This window comes from Cryptomeria japonica, chromosome 7, assembly GCF_030272615.1.
Source record: "Cryptomeria japonica chromosome 7, Sugi_1.0, whole genome shotgun sequence".
Taxonomy (NCBI): domain Eukaryota; kingdom Viridiplantae; phylum Streptophyta; class Pinopsida; order Cupressales; family Cupressaceae; genus Cryptomeria; species Cryptomeria japonica.
This window is the reverse complement of record NC_081411.1, coordinates 207108222-207123336: the sequence shown is the minus strand read 5'-3', so window position 1 is coordinate 207123336 and position 15115 is coordinate 207108222. Positions and strand designations below refer to the sequence as shown.

Genomic DNA, 15115 nt, shown 5'->3' with positions numbered 1-15115 from the left:
CGATGACAATGGTTGCGAATTTACATATCTACGTGTGCACCATGAAACAACGGTAGACGGTGTTCTCTACTGAGTAGAGCAAGACAATAAAAAAACACAGAATACCGAAAATCAACATGCAAAGCTATTTTGATGATCAAATCATTACAAGTGTTTCAACATATAGAGGTCTTTAGACAAATTTAGGAGGCTCTTAAAAATAGTTTTATTTCAATAATAGTTCATGGAAAACAAAACTGTATGTTCGACTCTCAAAAATAACTATTTTTTTTTAACTAATTTATTTTTAGTTTGTGCTGGACTGCACTTATTTATTTTTAGTGTTCTCTTCATGCATGTGATCACTCCCCCTTAATTTCTACCATTTGCTGTTTCTCTATTGACAATTCCCAATTTTTTCCTCAAATAGTCATAGTTCTCCTTTGCTAATGCCTTGGTAAATATGTCACATAATTGATCTTTGGATTTACAAAATTCCAGATTGATATCTCCATCTCCCCCTTAATTTCTACCATTAACTGTTTTTCTATTGATAGTTCCCAATTTTTGCCTCAAATACTCGAAGCTCTCCTTTGCTAATGCCTTGGTAAATATGTCACATAATTGATCTTTGGATTTACAAAATTCTAGATTGATATCTCCATTATTTACGAGCTCTTTGATGAAATGGTACCTTGTATCAATGTGCTTGCTCCTATTGTGAAAGATATGATTTTGATGAAATGGTACCTTGTATCAATGTGCTTGCTCCTATTGTGAAAGATATGATTCCTTGACGATGCAATTGCTGATTTGTTGTCACAAAAAGATTGATGTTAGCTCTTCCTGTGCTTGCAATAGATCTATTAATATCCTCCTCATCCATATTGCTTGACATGCTGCTGATGTCGCTACTACATACTTTGCTTCAGTTGATGGAAGTGTCACAATGGGTTGCTTCTTTGATGCCCATGAAACTACACTTGTACCAAAATGAAAAACATATCCAAAAGTGCTCTTCATATCATCAATGCTACCTACAAAATCACTATCAGTATAACCAGTCAAAACAAAATCATTTGTCGTGGAATATAAAATTCCATATCTAATTGTTCTTGCAATACATTTCAATATCCTCTTTCCAACTTGCCAATGTGAGTCTTTTGGTGACATGGAATCCAATTCCCCTCATTTGACATGATTGTTGTGGGGACCCAAAATGAATTCTGATTAGGAGGATCAGGGCACTGAGCATCCTCATCCTGAGAATCAGGATTTCAAGCATGAGGGAGATAGTGAAAGTGATAAAAAATATGAAATTGTTAGGTGGTGTGAGCAGAATCAGAACAATCATCGAGCATTGGATGTCAAAGCACCTAAGTAAAGTCTAAGTTAGAACAAAATTGTATGCGGATACAATTTACAATGCTACATTTAGTACCTACTTTAGTAGGAGTATGAGACCAAGCATACTCATGATAAAGTACAAAGTCGCATTGCAATACTTTCACCAAAATATCAAAGAGTCAAGATGTACCAAGCCCCCAACGACTTTAGGATCTTATTACTCTAATATCAAGATAAAAGGGACAACACATGAAAATGGAAAAGAGAGAGAGCATGATTCTACTAACCTAGAAAATTTTGTTTACTATGAGTCACAGAAAATAAAAATACCAAATTACGAAGCAGAAGGCTCAATTTGCAAAGTAACTTGAATATTGAAAACATGTCATGATGTGTGCATAATGTGTCACATTGAGTGGACTGTATGCCCCCACATTAAAGCGATTGCATACGCCTTATCAGAAGCAATTTCTTTAAGGTAGCATGCATCCAAAAAGACAAGCATGTTACCACAATGAGATGCCCCTAGGAAAGAACAAATCAAAGCATAATGGTCACAAAACATATAGAAAAAAGCACATAAGGGATCCACTAACTCCGGGGTAAGTATGCTCTTACGATAAATAATGTATATCAAGAATATTTTTATTTAATTGACCTCATCCCCAAAAGGTAGTGGAACTACAAACACAATTAAAGAAGAGTACAAGTGTCTTTTTGAGTCAACACGCAAGAGAATAGAAAGAGATCCCAATGGTTTGCATCATCCCTAAGTAGACAACACAAGGTACAACATATAGAAGAATTGAGATACAAATAGAAGAATGTCACAACGGATTTGGTCTCCTTATTACTTTGTACCAACGAAGTAACAAGGGTCATCAAAGGATAACCTAACATAACAAAAAAAACATATCAAGTAACACATCATGGGGGAAGCACATTACGAACAAGCAAACACACAAAAGAGAATCTACAACACAAATGAAGCTACGCAAGCAAATCATCCACATCCCAATTTTGCTAAACATCATTTAGAGATGGTGAAAAAGATGCAAGAGGAGCTAATTCGAGCATAGCAGATGGAGCTACTGCAAGTTCCAAATAAGGACTATGCTCTAATGATAAGTCACTTTATTTGTCACTGGGAGCTAGGGTCAATGATTTTGAAAAATGTTAAGATAACTCATAATGAATCTCAAAAAGCTCTTACATATCATCAGAATTATTAGAATCAACATTTATAGTATCGTAAATTACATGCCCCATGTAATTCTACGTTACATTTAAGCACATCCACTTTACACTGTTTGGGATCTCGTTGATTGCCTTGCCCTTTTTTCCATCTCACTTGCCCATTAACCTCTACTTTGTCCTTTTATTACCATGTTGACTATTTGAGTCATAGACACTATCACGTCACGGAGACGTTTGCGCCCTATGCTAGCATCCCACAAATCTGATAGTCTGAAGGTGGTAATTTGAGTGTTACGCCTACATCTGGAGGATGCTTGTAATTCCCTTGTGTGCATCCAGTGACATCCACTTTCGTCCCAACATTCTTATCTTCCCTCTTGGAGTTCATTTGGTCTATATCTGGTTACTCATTTGCTCTCTCTAGCTGCCTCTCGAAATCTCTTCTTGGATTTACGCTTGTTCATGCTCATTTTGGAAGATCTCCTTCACTGTATACTTAGTTCTCACATGTTTTTGCCATCGTCATGCTTTGAGGAAGACCGATTTCTTCTTCTCCATCTTGCAAACATCTTGCTTTGGATGTGGAAGGGCAGTCTTCTTCCTCCTCTTTCTTTGTTATTTCCAAAGCATATTATCTAAGATTATTGTTGTATCTTTTATCTACTATTTTCCATTATTATCCCATCTATTTATCTTGGTTGTCCATGAATGTGGAAACACCAAAATGAAGGTCTGACTGTGGCAAACCCTCTAAAACATAGCCACAACCTTTCATCTGTGTCCACATTGTGTGTAGGTTGCTAAGTAGATTCGAGGAGCTAGCTGGATACTTCAAGCATGGACCGGTTGCAAGATTTCATATCTTTCCTTTTTCCTTTCACCATTTCGTAGATAATTGCATTTACTTTTTCAGATCAATTTTGTTTAATTTCTATTATTTAGGCACATTTCCATTAGAGTTTGTTCTTTGTACAGACTTTGTTTTGTATGGGACGCCAGTGTGTCATGTTGTCATATTCGACCTGCATGTGCATCCTCAGACAAAGCGTTATTGAGTCGTGTCAGAGGACCTCTATGATACGTTTACTGTCATCTAAGGGGTACTTGATAGTCTTATACTTTATACTATATCCCTAGTGGAGAGGCTGAATAGTGACTCCTTGACTGGTGTTCACCCGCCTGTTGGAGTGGTTCATTTATTTCCCCTCTACAAAATTGTTAGCATGAACAACATCATCATCATCTATACCATCATCTAGATTAATAACAATAGGATCTTTAACACAAAATAAGTTGAACCATCATTTTTCTTAAGTATTTTTAATTTAGATGATTTGATGTGAACTTCTTCCCTAGGCTTTGGCGAAGGATGGCCAAAAGGGAGAAAGTCAACATTTGGCCTCTTTGTGGAGGAAATGGTTTGGAAAGCAAGATCATGAGCCTTAGCACGACGCCTTCGTCAGCATTCTGTTTGTTGGGTGAATATTTTATCACGAGCGTAGTAACGACAAAATATATAATTCACACACAACTATGTTGAGAAATTAATCTCTCCTCTCAGCAAGGAGAGGTTCCCCGGTAGAATTTGGGTATTTCAACAACTTAAAAACAAATTTTAGGGTTAAGTTAAGGGTGTATAATTCTCTTTTTTCAGAATTAACGAGTATCCTTTCACTTGTTGAAATTTTTCTTACAAAATAACTAACCAAGAAAACTTACAAATATTTACTAAAAGTATCTCTAAATCACATAAGCACAAAGTCTTAAGTGAGTACAATCTAATTTCCAACTTAAAAGCAATTATATCTTTTAGCTCAAAGTCTCCAAGATATAACCATGATTATCTAAACCTAAGAGCAATTATTAGTAATACAAAGCTCACTACTCAATCACTTAAATATTAAAAGATTTCCCAAATATGCAAGGAGCACAAAGTCTAGTTATCACAATTAGGAATTTCTCTTATCAACACTAAGAATTCTAGTTACTAACAAGATTCAAGTACATAAGGAATAATTGTGAGAACTAGATATAGGAATAAATCCAATCACAATCACAATCTTGGGCCCAACACAAAGTTTGAAGACTAGCGGATTGGTTTCTTTATTTTCTTTGAATCAATTTTATATCAAAAGCTCAATGTCTTAGTTGAGGCAAAAATTCAGCAGTCTTGCTTAGCATAATAAAAGATAAATATTTACAAATGAGGGTCCTCCTTATATAGGAAAATAGTGGAGAAAAATGTGGGCACAATTGACTAATTCAACTGCATAGTCCCAGTTGACTACAACTTATGCATACAGAAAATGTGCAACGTCTAAAGATGTAGCTACATGAAAAAATAGTGTCAACGAGACACTTTATTCTTCTATCTCCTCCTCATTATTTTTTGGAAATCTTCAAACCAAGCCAAAGCAGCTTGCATCTCAACTTTGTCTGGCACCATATCAGCAATCTCATCAGCACATCTTCTTTTCTCTGTTGATTTGCTGGGAAAGGACTCAGACATTTCAACATTGATCATTAGTATTTTGAAAATGATCACCATCTGACAAGCAAATTTCATTGATCAGAACAAGATACATGAGTTAGAAATGACTTAGGGAAAAACTAGGAAAAACTCACAGGTCAGACTTTGAAGTCCGATCTGCAAGTTCAAACAAACATCATACACAAGTCAAACTTTAAATTCTAAACTACAAGGGAAAATCTTGACAAAATATTGCAGGTTGGGTTTTAAAACCCAATTTTCAAGTAAGAAAACCAATATTCGCACACCGAACTAAAATTAATCAAAGATTGCATATCAAAATTTAAAGTCCAATATGCAAGAAGGGCATAACAACTTTGCAAGTTGGAGAAAAAAACTCCGACCTGCACTCAAAGCATCAAACAAAATGCACGTCAAACTTTAAAGTTTGACTTGCATCAAATAAAAACTGCAATACTATGCACATCGGACTTTAAAGTCCGCTGTGTAATAACACAAACTCTCCTTCCTGCAAGTTGGAATTTAAAGTCTGACCTATAAGTTACAAAAGCAACCCAACTGCAGGTCTGACTTTAAAGTCCAACCTGTCAGTCACTTATCACAAGGGAATCTGGCACATCGGACTTTAAAGACTAACTTCTAAATGGCCAAACATAAAGACAAAAAATGAAAAGCGACTAATTGACGAGGTTGATTAATCTTTCTAGGACGACATGAGGTACGAAACGAACCAGTTTCGTAGGGATGCCTCACAATCTTGACCATGCTAAAATCGATGATAACAGCTGGCTTTGATTGGGGAACAAACTTCACCACTTGAAAATTGTAGAATCCAGAACTCCAAGTGCCTATATCCATTGGGCTATAGAGTCAAGAGAAAAATACATAGATGAAAAGAAGTATGATATGATTGAAAACAAGACTTAATCTTGTGCAACTCCACTTATTGAAAAGAAAACTAACCCAACCTAAACTAACTGACAATTGAAACCTTCCCAAATGAAACCATTCACGGGCTTTCCAAAATAGTTGCCTTTCTTTAGCAGCTTGCAATGCCTTGCATGATCATAAGAAACTTTGTATAGATGGAGCATGAACAAGGGTACTAGAACTTCATGCAACACTACTTGGAAAAGATGAACAAATCCACCTTCCTCTTAGGATGAATCATATGTGTTGCTGCCCCAAAGTGGATTTTTGAAACTGGACCGCTCTTGCTTAGCTGAATATATTTTTTTGGATTCTTTCTCAAGTATATCCTCAAGCTCATGTACAAGTGGGACCTCTGGCTTTCCATTAGCTTCCAACCAAGCAAGATGTCTGATTGGACATCCTCTTGATTGTAAAAAGACTGAATTCTTCTTACTAGCTGCAACTTGAACAACTGGTTTTGGAACTGTGACAACCTCATGCTGAATGAAATGATCTTCTTCACATGATTTAGATGAAAACATGAATGTATTTTATTCCTTAATAGGTTGTTCACAAACTTTTGATTAGAGAGAATCGTCAACAAGACTTGAACAAAACTCTTCTATGGTGCTCATGAAAAGATCTTCATCAAGTTTTGGGGTAGGTGTCTTATGCAAGATACGTCTAGGTTCATGACCTTGGAGAATGAAAGCATTCATTTCAACTTGACTAAGATCTTCATGCATCTTCACCTTTTCATATCTCATGATGTGATTGTCCTCCTCCATGGTACCTGGCATGATCTTTTCTTTTTGTTCATTAGCTTTCTGGAACTACATAAACCAAATTTGAGTCGCCAGTTATGTCTTCTTCCTCCTCTTGGATAGACCATCAAGATCACTTTGTTCAAATTCAGAGTCCTCCACTGTTGCATTTGTTGTTGGTGCCTCAAATGCAAGCCCTTCTGGTAGCGAAGGAAGCTTGTCTTGATTTGTAGCTACATAACTAGGAGTAGTGTTTGGATATGGCCTTCTTGGAATGTCTTCATAAGGGGAAGAAAATACACCTTGAGCTAGTTTCTTTTTGAAGGCAAGCAACTCATTATCCAACCTTTGCACCATGGTATTTTCTCTCTTGGTAGACCATGATCCCAAAGAAGAGTTTTCTTTGGACCCATTTGGCTCTATCTTTATCTTACCCGCAAGGATAAGATCATCTTCAACTTCAACTGATAAGGTTTGTGCAGCTGCAAGGTCTCTTGGAACTACTCTTCTCAACAAGAAACTCACCTCAGGTGACTGGGCATTGATGAAGAAGCACTACAAATTTGCAGTGGTAGGATGAGAAGCAACCAAGATGCAGTTATACAGCGTGTTGAATTTAGCAAAAAATCCCAACATGGGCTCTTGCAGTTCCTTCTTCATTTGAGTCAATTGTGCCAAGAGCGCATGCTCATCTTTTGCAGGTTTGAATCTTTCCTCAAACCTTGGCTTGAGAGTAGCCCAATTGGTGATATAATTATTTGGCATATGGTAAAACCAATCAACAACTACACCTTGTAAGGTTTCAATAAATAACCTTATAGATACATCTTCGTGTTCAACTCCTAAAACACCACACACAATATAAAATTGCATCAGGATGCTGAGCAACATCACTCAAAAAACTTGGGAAAGTTCTTCCCGCAAACCATTAGGAAGAACATGCAAGGGTAGAGTTAGGTTCAACGAACCAAAAGCACTCCCCCAAGGACCTTGAGCAACCATTTTACATATCCTTGGTGAAAGTTTGATAAATTATAAAGAAAGGAATTACAATGAATATGATATTGGTATACTTCAACCAAAAGAATGAGGCTTTTGGATGTGTATCGTATCCCTAAAAATACCATTGGTTACCACAACCTTAATACCAGCAATTCCATCTACGATTACAGCATCTTCAAGTCAGAATGTTCCTTAGATTCCAACTGATATTCAGAAGGAGGTCACAAATCCATCTACTAACCAAGAATTACCACCATGGATGAATATAGTAGCACCTAAATGGAAGAAATAGTTAATTTCACCAGATGAATTTTATTTTGAACAATTGGCTCCTCCCAAATCCAAAAGTACTAAAAAGCCAAAGACTATTTCTCGAGTGCTAGTGGATCCTATTACCAAAAGGAAATATGTTGAGGTTATGGTGCCATCTTCAGACAAGAATAAAGATAATATTCAACCAAGAGATTGCACTATGCAAACTGTAGAGGCACATTAGAGTGTCAAGTTAGACTTTCAAACTGTTTTCAATTCTCTTATGCGAAGGTTTGATCAAGAAAGAGATGAAAAGAATGAATTGAAGCAAAAATGTGAGCAGTTGACCAATGTGCTTCTCAAGGTCACACAATCTTCTCAGGAAGTTGAGCCAATTATTTCTTCAATTGATATTGAGGCTCTCAAGAAGGTGGAACAGGTGGGCGTCAAGGGTTGAGTAGTGGATGAGTGGATTGCTCGTTTGAAATCAGAAGGTTTTCATCTTCTAGATTCAACAATTAAGTTGTTGATTGACTTTGAAGTTGTTCAAATTCAAATTCAAGGTGTCAAAACTTCCTTATCTTAGGAGGCGGAAGATATTGAAAAGAGCGTAACTCTTTGGGGTAAAATGGAGGATTTCAGAATTGATGTCCTTGTGGAGAGTAAAGTAATTCCAACAAGAGGGAAATACATCTAGATTCTGTCATTGTTGTCTCATAAGAAAGAAACAATAAGGTCAATGATTATGGAGTTGGATCGGGAAAAGAAAGAAGGTGATTATGGGATTGATCATATCTCAGCAAGGATAGCTGAAATTCCTTGTTATTTGTATGATAATAATCAAAATCTTGTGACCAATGATGCCATCATACAATAATTTATGATCCCTAATAGATCACTGTACAAAATGAGGTTTCACATTGAATGCATTTGATAAGTTGCTAGAGATAGAAGTCAATTTTGAAGTTCTTGCATCAATGTTGAAAGATAGAAGAAAGAAATACATGAAAGCTGAAGATGCAGTTTCTCGTGTTTGCACCCTCACCAGTTCTACCATAATGCCGAACAAAGCTGAGATGGAAGCTGTTTTGGTTAAGTTCATGGAACTCCAAATATCTAATGAGGAGGAGAAAGATGAATAAAATGTCCCCTTTTGACACTTAGTTTTTCATGTAGATGCATTATTAATGTAGTTGCATTTTTAGATGTTGTAAGTTTTCTCACAGTTGCATATTTCCTTTATGTTGTAGTTGTAGTCAAGTGGGATTGTGCAGTTGAATTAGTCAACGATGCCCATCTTTTTCTCTACTCCTCTCTATATATAGAGGAGCCTCATTTGTAAATATTTATCTTTGATATGCTTAGCAAAACTTTGTCAAAATTTTGTGCCAACTAAGACTTTGAGCTTTTTTGGAGGTAAATTTGGATTCAAAGTAATATAAGAAAGCAATCCATTAGACCTCAACTTTGAGTAAGCAAAAAATTGTGGTTGTGATTGGAATTACTCCTATGTTTAGTTCTCACAATTATTCTTATATACATTAGAGTTTTGTTGGTAAATTTGTTTATGTTATTGAAAGAGATTTCCAAATGTGTTGAGTAGACTTTGAGCTAACAATATATTTGGAAAATTTTTTGACGTTAAGGGATTAGTGGTAGGCTTTGTATTGCTGCTATTACTTGTAGTTTTAAGGATTGGGAAATTATACCTGAAGACTTTGAGCTACAAGTTTAGTTTCTTAGCATTTGTGATCATTAGTTTAGTTAGAATTACATTTAAGAAAGACTTTGTGCTTCTTGATTGTAAGTTTTGGTGTAATTGATAAAATCAGTTTGTTCATTTTTTTTAGTATCATAAGTGATAAAGAATTGTAACAAATGGAGGGAAAATACATAAACTCTGAAAAAAAAGAGTTATATGCCCAAAAATTACCCACAGATTTTAGTTTCTTGTTAATTAGAGAAGAAATTTCGAAGGGAACCTTCCCTTGCTGAGAGGAGAGACTAATTTTTCAGCATAGCTGTGTGTGAAATACATATTTTGTCATTGGTATGCTGGTGACAAAATACTCACCCAGTAGTTTTTTGGTGACTCTGTTGGGGATTGAACGTGCAACCAATATTTTCTTTTTTGGGTTGCAATGCGCTCTTCATTTTAATATATGTATTGCTGATTTTCTCAAAGTTTTAATCTGGCTGATCGAAGTTACACTCGTGGACAACGAGCAGCAAGAATTATTGATCCTACCTTTGAGTTTTTTCAGTAACATAATTTCCCTTTTGTGACTCCTCCACGGACACGATCTCCTTTGTAGAGGACATGAAGTTTTCCTCCTACTGCACAACGATCTCCTATACCAAGTGAGGTGTCAAGTTTGCAAGTTTCCATTGTTCCACTTGCAAATCGTTTCGTAATACCACCATATAATCTATTGAGGATGGCTGCTCCGGGTCCTTGGGGTACTATGTTTGGCCCTTTGAGCCTAACGACACCTTAACATGAACTTCCAAAAGGCACAAGAAATAATTTGCCTAAATTTTTGGGAGATGGTGCTCAACATCCTGATGAGCACATCACTTCTTTTTTATATTGTATGTGGTGTTCTTGGTGTTGAACATGAAGATGTTTCTATGAGATTGTTAATTGAAACTTTACAAGGTGCAACTGCTGATTGGTTTTATCATCTTCCAAATAATTGTATTACAAATTGGGTCAGCCTCAAAACAAGGTTTAATGCAAGGTTTAAGCCTGTTGAAGATGATCATGCACTTTTAGCGCAATTGACTCAAATAAAAAAAAAAATACAAGAGCCCATGAGATAATTTATGGCAAAGTTCAATAAGTTGCATAATCACATTCCAATGACATCTCAACCTACTGCTGGAAATTTGAAATGTTTCTTTATTAATGCTCAATTGCCAGAAGTAAGTTTTCTCTTGCGTAGGGATAATCCTGCAGATTTGGCTACTGCACAATAGATGGCCATATCAATTGAAGATGATCTTATCCTTGCTGGTAAGATAAGAAAGGATCCTGACAAGGTTAGGAATAATCAAATTATTGATTCATCACCTTCTTCAACAAATTCTTCTGATCCTATGATTCAAAAGCTAGAGAATGAGTTATTAGCACTTAAGAAGCAAATTTCCTCACAAGGAAATACTTCTTATTACGATAACAGATAGTTTCTATTTCCTGTTAATGGTTATCTATTGTAATCTACTATAAATACTTAGTTAGCTGTTAGTTTTCTGTTAGCCAGAATATAATGTTTCTATTCTTCACGATCGCTTCCTAAGGAAACATCGTCTCTCATCTTGTATATAATGATCTCTTGATCTCTGTTAATATTATGCAAATATTTTACCAATTACTTCGTAATATGGTATAAGAGCGGTACTGATCTTGGGTGGATTTTTTTTCCTGTAATACACGTTTGTGTGTGAGGATCTATAATTCACGTTTTTGTGTAGGGGCTATCGCAAAGTTTTCTTTTCTGTACGTTCATGCCCACGTTTGTGCCCGCATTCAGCATGGAGGATCTCTGTTTTGTAACTCCTATGTGACATCTGCTTCAGTGTTTCGTCTGTCCGCGACCTCTGTGTGTCCCCAACAACATTTTGTTTCAAGCTCGCGCGACATTATTTTTTCCGATTGCGGCATCCCTTATGTCTCATGCGATGAATTTTTTTGACCTTTCTCTGCACGTAAAGACTCTTCTACTGCCGTGACGACCTTCTTTAGCCTGCGTTGCCTTGTCTGCAGTGTGCGAAGCCTTTTTGCTAGGGTTTCGGCATTTTCTTTTGGTGTCTCTGCACTTAAAAAAAAAAAAAACCCACATTTTTGTAACTCAGCTAGGGTTTTTAACCCTTCAAATTTAGCCGAATTTTTTTCTGCTTGCAAATTCGTGATGGGGTTTTCGAGAACTCACCTGGGTTGTCGTCCGATTTTTTCGGGTGCCTCGATTTTTGGGCCAGTGGATCCAGATTTTGACAACATTCTTTCTGGGTTTTTCAAGCTCTCTTTTGGGTACCTCTTCACTTTTCTTGGGTCCTCCAACATTTTTCCTTGAAGTATGTGCCTTCTCAGTTTTCACTAAAATTCGTGCAATGGCATCTCTAACAAATATTTTGCTCGATCAAATTCAAAAGTTCAATGGTCAAAATTATAGCACGTGGAAGTAGCGGATGCTCACCATCTTCGAATATGGCGACAATGATCAAGTGGTTTTGGGTACTACTTCATGTCCGACAATAGCTGGTCCTGATCAGGTTACTTATGACCAGCATAATCAGGAGTCAATGATGCTTCTCAAATTATCTGTAGCTGATGATCAGCTCCCTCAGATTGCATCCGGCAAAACAGCTACCGAGATATGGGTGCATCTCAAAACCATACATAAGACTTCTGATAAAAGCAGGGCTTTCTTTCTCAAGAACACTCTGTTTTCTATTGTCATGGATGAGCGGAAATCTCTCTAGGATCACCTGAATAGGATTCAGGAAATTCGTGATTAGTTTCCTACCATTGGACGCAAGATGGAGGAAGAGGACATTGTGGTAATCACCCTCAAAAGTTTACCCAAGCCCTACGAACATTTTATTGAAACTCTCAACATCACTTCTACTGGTGTTGATCTGAAGTTCACAGATCTTTGCACACTTCTGCTTCAACAAGATAGGTGGACACAACAGTTCGGTAGCAGTTCCACCTCCACCTCCACCGAACAAGCCTTTGCTGCTAAATCTTTTCACAAGGATAAGGGCAAGTCTCATTCTCAGCAGTCTTCTCACAAGAAACCCTCTGCTCTTGTCTCAGAAGGCTCCAAGAAAAAGAACATTCAATGCAACTACTGCCACAAGTATGGTCACATGAAGGTTGAATGTTGAAATTTCTTAGCTTCCCAATCTAAGCAATCTAGTTCGTAGCCCAAAGCGAACAGTGTAAAGCACACTGAGGAGACAAAATCTGCCTTTTACGCCTTCATGGCTAAAAGACCCACAGATCATGTCAAATCGTCTGCCTGGTACATTGATTCAGGTGCCTCTCGTTATTTCAACCACCGTCGAGATTGGTTCACTAACTACCATCCTTATTTAGATTCTGTTATTTTTGGTGGTGGGGAAGAATACATAGTTGTCGATAAAGGCAACATTCAGATTCAATCTATTGGGAGGAATCTCATTTTCCTCGATGTCTTCCACGTTCCAGGGATGGAACTAAATCTACTCTTAGTCAGTCAGATGCTCCAACACTCTCCATGGTTGGATGTCACCTTCAGTTCACATTAGTGCACTATCACTGATAGGGAGACTCATTCAATTGTTGCAGTTGGGCTTGAGGATCATGGTCTTTTCAGACTTGCAGATTCTCGTGTTTCTCAGGACCTAGCTATGGCTACTCAGCAGTCTTTTGTCAGTATTCTTTGGCATCAACGGTATGGGCACTTAAATGTGCATTATATCTCTAAGATTTCTAGGGAATAGCTTGTCCTTGGATTGCCAGAGATTCAGACTCAACAAATTGGAGTTTGTGATGCATGCCAGGCTGGGAAGCAACATCGCACACCCTTCAAAAGTGGTGATTCATGGCGGGCTTCTCAGGTACTTCAGCTTGTTCATGTTGATATCTGCGGCCCTATGGGTGCTCCTTCTGTTCTTGGGTCCCAGTATTTTCTATTGTTTGTTGATGATTTCGGTAGAAAAATGTGGGTCTATTTTCTTGCAAAGAAATCAAAAGTGTTTACTGTATTTCAGAAGTTTAAACCTCTAGTTGAAAAATAGTCTGGGAAATCTATTATTGTTCTTAGATCAGATAATGGGGGGAATTTTGTTCTAATGAATTCTCTAAATTCTGTGATATTCATGACATCGAGCGCTAGTTAGCCACACCCCACACACCACAACAGAATAGTGTAGTTGAACATCGAAACAGAAAAATCACTGAGATGGATAGATCCATGCTCGACCACAAATATGTTCTGAAGCAGTTTTGGGCAGAAGCAATTAACACTGCAGTCTACCTTTTGAACCGGTCACCCACTGTGGCGGTTAAAGGCAAGACTCCGGAAGAGGCTTGGTCAGGTCGCAAGCCCAAAATCTGTCATATGAAGGTTTTTAGCTCTCTTGCTTATGTTTGGATCCCTGATGCTTCACGCACCAAGTTGGATGCCAAGAGCTAGAAACTTATGCTTACTAGATACAATAGTCTTCACAAAGCCCACCATTTGATCGACATTGAGACATCTCATCTCTTGTATAGTCGTGATGTAGTCTTTGATGAGCAACGAGGACCATTCATGCCAGTCTCTCCTTTCCTAATTCAGTAGACTAGCCTATGAAGGCTCATGATTTGGGAGTTAAACTTCCATCAGGTCCACCTGATGGGAGGGCTCCAACAACTCCAGTAGAGCTCCAAAAAATCCTGTACAGACACGTCCAGCTTCTCCTGTAGGATCACCCAAATTTGCAGATGCTTCACCTAATTTTGATCCAGATTCTTCTGATGAGGAACCTGATCATAGAACATCTCCTAATGCTAATGTTGGTCCTTCTCCTCTTCGGCCTAAATGGAGGGCCAAGACACTTGCTTATTTTCGGGATGATGAACTCATCGATGGGAGAACTGCTCGAAAAAAGAGCAAACCTACAAGGATAGTTAATTTTACTCTCATGGCCAACATTCACAGTGTGTTTGAACCTCAGACATACCAAAGGTATTCCAGAGAGGAAACAGGCTATGCAATCTAAACACCAGAGCCTGTTGAAGAATCACACCTTAGACCTTTTTGATCTTCCACCAAGGAAGAAACCCATTGGCTGCAAATGGGTCTACAAAATCAAATACAAGTCTAATGGTACTTTGGATAAGTACAAAGCTCGTTTAGTTGTAAAGGGTTTTTCTTAGCGTCAAGGCATTGATTATGAGGAGACCTTTGACCCTACAACAAAGATGAGCACTATCAGATTAGTCCTAGCCATGGCAGCACAGTTTGCCTGGAAGGTCCATCACATGGACGTCAAGAGTGCTTTCCTGAATGGTGACCTACAAGAAGAGGTCTACATGACACAACCTTCAGGTTTCAAGGTTGCAAGTAAAGAGCACCAGGTTCTCAGATTGGTGAAAGCTCTCTATGGTTTGAAGCAGGCCCCTAGGGCATGGTACATGAAA

General features: G+C 37.6%; 1 protein-coding gene across 1 annotated transcript in view; it reads right to left on the bottom strand.

Annotated features, from left to right (window-relative positions):
* Nucleotides 1–15115, bottom strand: part of LOC131036426 (putative UPF0481 protein At3g02645) — a 30911-nt gene that overhangs the window by 2216 nt on the left and 13580 nt on the right. The window lies entirely within an intron of this gene.